The following is a 6,880-nucleotide window of genomic DNA, read 5'->3' on the forward strand; positions in this document are numbered from 1 at the left end:
TCTGCAGACCCCCTCAGCTCAGCTCCGTCCAGCTTGGCTGCCACAGAGCGTGGCCCCAGCCCTACCCGCCTGGAGCGGCCCCCAAAGGGAGAAAGGCGGGCCGGCATCAACCTTAAGCAAAGGGTGTATGAGCAGCAGCTTAGTACTTATTTCAGTCCAGAATTTCATTTTTCTTGGTGGCTGACTTTGTGTTTTCTACACAGGACAAGGACTCTGCAAGGATGATCTCCTTGTCTTCCAGAGTCGAGTCGCAGGAGTCCTCCTCGTGTTCTGGAATATCTTCCAGGATCTCGTGGACGGCCTCCATCTCCATGTCTTCATCTGTGGAGGCGCTGGAGGTCCCTGCGGAATCCGACGGGGACGTGAAGGCGTGGAGGTGGCTTCCTCGGGCACCAGCTGCAGGCCCGGGGCAGGCTCCCGACGCTGTGCGCCAGCCTCTGGGCCACCAGCTGCACGGTGCCCTGGAAGGCTCACAGGGTGGCCTCGGCGGCCCCTGCCTCGGAGCCCATGGACACGAGCTGGTGATGCTCTCCTGGGAGGCGCTTTCTCGGGGGCTGCTGTCAGAGTCAGAATCACTGAGCCACCACATCTGTGGGTTGCTGAGAAGCATCTTGAGGGCGCGTCCAGGTTCCCGCTGGCCTGGTGCAGCGAGCAGCCCACGCCCTTTGGGGAGTTGATGCTCTCCAGGCGGCGCCTCTTCTTCTCCTTCTCCTCCCTCCTGATCTGTGCCAGCTCCTCTCTGCGGTGGTGCTGTGGCCCTCACATGGCCTCAGGCCCAGCCGGGCTTCCTGGGCTGTGAAGCCCAACTGCAGCAGGTCGTGCGCCTTCGTGGGGTCAAGGTGCAGCTCCTTAAACAGCTGCCGTGCCTCGTGGAGACAGTCAGAGGCCTCTTATCCGTTTGCACTGGGATAATTTCGGATACCTTGAAGCACGTAAAGTCGTAAACACAGAACCTTCTCTGTCCCACAATTTCCTTCCATGTGGATGAGCCGCTGGTGATTTTCTCCATAACAATTTTTAACGCATGTCTGGGCCAAACTTAGTTTTCTTTCTGCATCATCAAGGCATTCCGGTTGTTGCAGGCGGAAGTAGCACCACACGGTGTCCGGCTGGAGCACCGCGTAGTGACCCACCGTGTCCAGGAGTTCTCTGCAACACGCGCAGAAGTATCGGTCAGCGTCCAGCAGACACGGCAGGGCTAGCCCGCACTTTTCTCTTTTCAGGAACGCTCTGCCCGTCTCCTGGAGCCCCCTAGCCGACACAGGGCTTTCCTCGCCCACGGCGGGGTCCTGATGGACCTGCCCGTCTGGCTGGCTGGCGATGTCCAAGGACGGCGTGGTCTTGGGGCGCACCACCGTCTCGGCTCTCTCGCCCAGGATCTCCGGACCCACTTGGTCCTCCGAACCCGCTTCTCCTTGAGCACGGCCTCGCTCTGCTTTGGTCGCCCAGCTACAGGTGTCTCCGCACGACCTCCCGGAGCACACCAGCCCAGCACCACGGCCTTCACGGTGCGCACCGTGCCCTGCCCCTCCAGCATCTCCTTTAACTGCAGCTGTTTCTTTTTCTTTTTTTTTTTCTTTTTGGGTCACACCCAGCGATGCTCAAGGGTTACTCCTGGCTTTGCACTCAGGAATTACTCCTGGCAGTGCTTGGGGGACCGTATGGGATGCCGGGGATTGAACCCGGGTCAACCGCGTGCAAGGCAAATGCCCTACCCGCTGTGCTATCGCTCTAGCCCCTGCAGCTGTTTCTTATTTATGGCAATTTTGATATGATTTTCTTGAAATCCAAAGTTCTCAGCAATCTTAGACCTCAGTTCCCTGCCGGTGACACACAATTGCGTCTCCAACAAGTTCTTCCTATCTTCCCTTAGCCTGGAAGGTAAGAATGCCTCAATGGTAGCAATTCCCGTCATTTTATAGTTTTTATTTCCTGCGCCACACTCAATTGCTTTACAGCGTATTTCTTCTGTTATCTTTTCCACTTTGCTCTCACAGCATTTGAGTCTGTCAGCATACTTCCTCGCAAGGTCCTTCAATACCAAACCAGCTTCTTTATTTTCATCTGTATATGGTGGTTTCTGGGCTGGAGCGGTAGCACAGCGGTAGGTCGGTCGTCTTTCACGAAGCCGACCCGTGTTCGATTCCTCCACCCCTCTCGGAGAGCCCTGCGAGCTACTGAGAGTATTGCGCCCACACGGCAGAGCCTGGCAAGCTCCCCGTGGCGTATGGGATATGCCAAAAACAGTAACAACAAGTCTCACTTTGAGAGATGTTACTGGTGCCCGCTCGAGCAAATTGATGAGTAACGGGATGGCAGTGACAGCGATGGTGGTTTCCAAAGTTGATTTCTGTCTTCCCTTAAAAACTGGGTCAGTTTTGCTTGGAGATATTTCTTTTTGCGCCATCCTCATAGATGCTCTCTGGAGGCCAAGCTCTTAAACTACAAAGGGTCCAGCCCTGGGCAGCTCGGGCGAGCTGTACCAGCAGGGGAGACCCAGGCCCCGGGCCTGGGAAACAGCGCTGCCAAGGTCACAAATCAGGCAGGGTCTCCGGCAGCTCCGGGTTCTGCTGTTTGTCTGTCCTGTGTCCCACCGCCCAGCACCCAGCGGCTCTCTCCGGCTGGACACTCCAAAGGGAGTCATGAGACCGCGACACGGCAAACAGGTGCCAGGCGGCGGCATGGGGCCCGCGGCGAGGTGGGAGGCGACTCGGGCGCAGAGGGCTGCGGCGCGCTCTCTGCACGTAGGAGTCCCGAGCTCCAAGCGGGGACGGCCCCCACCGGAACGCCCCCAACACGGAGGGGCCCCCACACACCGCGGGGTGAGGCCAAACCTCTCCAGGGCAAACACCACAGCGGCCGCGCTCCCTCTGTCCCCCCTCCGCCCACGAGCGTCCAGCGGCCTCGTCCCCGGCGCGTTCCACGCGGCCCTGCTGGGCGCAGAGTTCCAGGAGGCCGTTTGCGGGGACCGGAGGGACGCGGGCGCGGGCGCAGGGGGCCGGGCACCCCGCGCACCCCGACAGCTGCGTCTCGGCGCAGGGAAGCGCGCCGGGGTCAGCGCGGGGACCCCCGGCCCGGCACGCGCCCCCCGGCACCGGCTCCGGGCGCGGATCCTGGACCGAACCCCGGAGCGGGCCACCGAGCGCGTCACACCCACCTTGGGGGCCCACGGCCCGGAGACCCTCGCGGGTCACAGGCTCCAAACCGAGGGGCAGCGGGTCTTGGGGCTGCCACGCACGGCCCAGGCCTTTGTGTCCACGCCCCGCAGCACCGCCTCCGCGCCCCTCCGTGGGGGGCCGGGCCGGCGCGCCAGGGTCGGGGGTCCCCAGCGGCGCGGTCCCCAGGGTCTCCAAGAAATGTATTTTAAGACAAACTTTTTTGAGATTTTGTGGCCAATCCACATCCAGTTATTGTGAGCTGCAGTTTAAAAAAGACTCGGACCCCGCAAACTCCCATTTCTTCACCTGAAGAGCAAAGATAATCACACTCATCTCAGGGTTCTTAGGAGGACGCCACGTAAGGGTTTAGTCTCTTGTCTCTCCTGGAAGCGGAGTGTGAGTAAGCTGGAAACTGACTTGGAGACCAGAGGGATAATCCAGCTGGGAAGTCCTCGCCTTGCATCGGGTCAACTCAGGTTCCATCCCTGGCACCCTACACGGTCCCTTGAGCCCCACCAGGCGTGATCCCTGAGTCAGAAGCCAGGAGTATGCCCTGAGCACTCTTGAGTGGGGTCCTCAAACCATAGAAATGTGTGTGTATATGTGTGTATGTGTGTGTGTGTGTGTGTGTGTCTTGATTTCCAGGCTGAGAAAGTAATGTGGTACAGAAGCGATGCGGGTGCTGGACTACACAGAACAGGGATGTGACACAAAAGGGGGTGGTTTCAGGACATTGCTCAGGTGGGCTTCCATGGCAGGAACCGGAAGGCATGAGAAGACCTCTGCCCAGCCCTGAGAGGAGGCTGACAAGGAAACCAGCTGGACTTCTAGTCCAGTGTATGACGATAGTGACACTAGGTGGGAAGGGCACGGGGAGGCTTTCCCCGAGACAACCTGCTGACATGTTCATTCTACTTACAGAGGTCACAGATATGGCAGGATGAAAGGGTTCGGGGAGGAACTTAGGCGACATACCCAGTGGTGTTCAGGGTGCTAGTCCTGGCTCTGTGAACAAGAGACACTCCCAGCAGCCCTGGGGGACCAGACAGTGTCGAGGATTGAACTGGATCCTTCTCATCTCTTGAGCTACTCCTCTAGCCCAGGGTTCCAGGTTTTGCACAAGGAATATTCATAAAGCAAGAAGGAGCAACACATGTGACAGGCAGACATGGTACAAGCAATGGGGAGTACGAGGAAAAAGGCAGCATGGGGCATACCCAATGGATGTGGGCCCTGGCGAGAACATTACTTTGGAATCAGGTAGATTCTGATTTTGTGTTTCCCTGGAAAATGATCCCTCTTTGTTCTCATCAAAGGTTGTCTAGTCCACTGGTGTTTAAGCACCAGTTCACGGCAGTGCCAATCTGTTGTTTCAAAAGTTTGGAAATTACTCACTCTACCCTGTCACTGAGTCTAGCACATCTACCTCCCGAGGAATGGGGGCTAGAGATTACTCGCCTGCTTTCCAGTGTTTGTAGTAAGCGTGCCTCAGGAAACAGGAATGCAAGCCGAGAATGCGAGGGTTTAAGCAAATGTACTGCTTGATATATATGGAGGTAACAACGCATGTATGTACATGTATGTGTCGTGGGGCTTAGTTGGGGGGGAAGAGATGAGCACTGCAATTAGAATGGCTTCAAATGTAAGCTATTCTCTAATCTCACACCACTTTTCAATAAATTCTGTGTATTTCCTAGATGGGACTGCTATCATTGGTCTTATTTATTTCAACACCCATGTAGGAACTTCTGAACTTTTCCAAAATTCAATTCGAGTTGCAAATCGTTTCCTAGAATCCTGGTCAAATTAGTCAAAATGAAAACTGTGCTCATGTCTTCTGTCCTAGTGGTTTTGTACTTCTTGATTTCAAATAGGAAGGCAGTCAGGCTTTTAGAGGAACTGAAATGCAGAACAGAGAGGTCTATTTACCAGTGTCTCTCAGAGGCTCCGAGACTATTGCTTGATTTGGATAAATCTAGCTACTATTTTGGTCCTTACCAACATATTTTTAGAACACTTTCTTGAAGGGTATTTCAGTGATATACATTCATATATACATAAATGATATGTACATATATACACAGTTATATGCACACATAAATAGCCACATGCACATCATATGTATAAACACAAACATATTTATACCAGTCTTGTTTGTAGGTAATAGTAGTATAGAAGAGTAATAGGTAATAGGTAATAGGTAATAGTAGTACAGAAATAGTAGTATAGAAAGCAGAAATATTTTAAAATAAGTATCTGGTGACAAGCATTTTTAAATAATTATCTGACACTTAAATTTTAAAATAGGTCTTTACAAGCACTGGTGTGAATGTTGACAAAAGAGCACCTTGTCAGGAGTAGTGAGGGGAAGGCTCAAGAGAGGACCAAATGTGGATCAGAAATGCACGGGGGACAGAACTTCAGGGTAGTTCGGTTTTATTTGTCTAAAGAATGCAATCAGATGTACTTACAGCGGTAATTTCTCTTTTCTGTGGGCAGGCTGGACAAGGCAATGGCGTAGGAGGGGAAAAGCCTATTAAAAATCCAAAGGAAATTGCCTGGTGATCAAATCTATTTGATTATAAGATGGAGCTGGTAGCCTGCCATAAAGTGTTTCAATATTTGGAAACAGCAGCTAGGGGAGCTTGGATAATTTGAGTAATGATTGAGCAAAAGTGCTTCTGAGTTGCAACGAGGAGCAAAAAAAAAAAAAAGAAAGAAATCAGTGAAAGAGGACCTGCGGATGTGGCTGGGAGCAGAAGCACAGATGCAGGAGGCGGCCTCATTAGCTGCCAGGTACCCCCTTCCCACTTGGCTGGCCAAGGGCACATTTGAAGTGGCATGTGCCGTGTGAGTTGTCTGAATCATGGCCAAGATTACCGTTGACAGGATGTGAGTAACTAATTATTATGACTTTGTCAAATTAACGTTTATTAGTAGAGTCAGGGTGTCTGATGGTGAGTCAAGGCTCAACAAACAGACCAAAAGAGAAACCGAAATAGAGAAGATTACTTCTGGTTCCTAGAGCAAGTCCAGCCTGGGTGGAGATGCCTCGGGGAGTGGCGAGTGGAGGGACCAGTGCTGGCCTTGTGACGTGCGTGTTGGTGGCCAGGTTGGCCAGCTCAAAGCAAGTGTGGCTCTTCTCTGGACACTCCTAAAGCTGGTCTCAGGCCCAGGCGTCTGCCAGGAAGAATTATGTAAGAGATGCTCATGAGTGCAACCATCTCAAATCCGGAGACCACTGGGCTTGGAGTTAAACATTTGAGATATTAGTTCTTTTTTTTAATCATTTTTAATTTAATTTTATTTTTTGTGGGCTGGAGCAATAGCACAGCAGTAGGGTGTTTGCCTTTCATGCAGTTGACCCCTGTTTGATTCCTCCGCCCCTCTCAGAGAGCCCGGCAAGCTACCGAGATACACGCCCGCACGGCAAAGCCTGACAAGCTACCCATGGCGTATCAGATATGCCCAAAACAGTAATAATAAGTCTCTCAATGAGAGACGTTACTCTGTACCCGCTCAAGCAAATCGATGAGCAGTGACAATGACAGAATTTTTTTGTGAAGGTTATTTGTGGTATTGGCTCCTTAGATTTTTTTTTTTAATTTCTGGCATTGCTCATTGCTAGTTAGTTTTAAACCCCCCATAGTACAAGAGCTGAGGGTTAAAAGTAGGTAAGGGATATTCTGGATAACCTTTCAGTATCAATATTGCAAAACATA

General features: G+C 52.6%; 1 pseudogene; it reads right to left on the reverse strand.

Moving 5' to 3' along the window:
- Window positions 1-151: 151 nt before the first annotated feature.
- Window positions 152-2,683, reverse strand: LOC129401678 (NEDD8 ultimate buster 1-like; annotated as a pseudogene).
- Window positions 2,684-6,880: the final 4,197 nt, after the last annotated feature.

Source organism: Sorex araneus, chromosome 2 (assembly GCF_027595985.1).
Source record: "Sorex araneus isolate mSorAra2 chromosome 2, mSorAra2.pri, whole genome shotgun sequence".
NCBI lineage: Eukaryota > Metazoa > Chordata > Mammalia > Eulipotyphla > Soricidae > Sorex > Sorex araneus.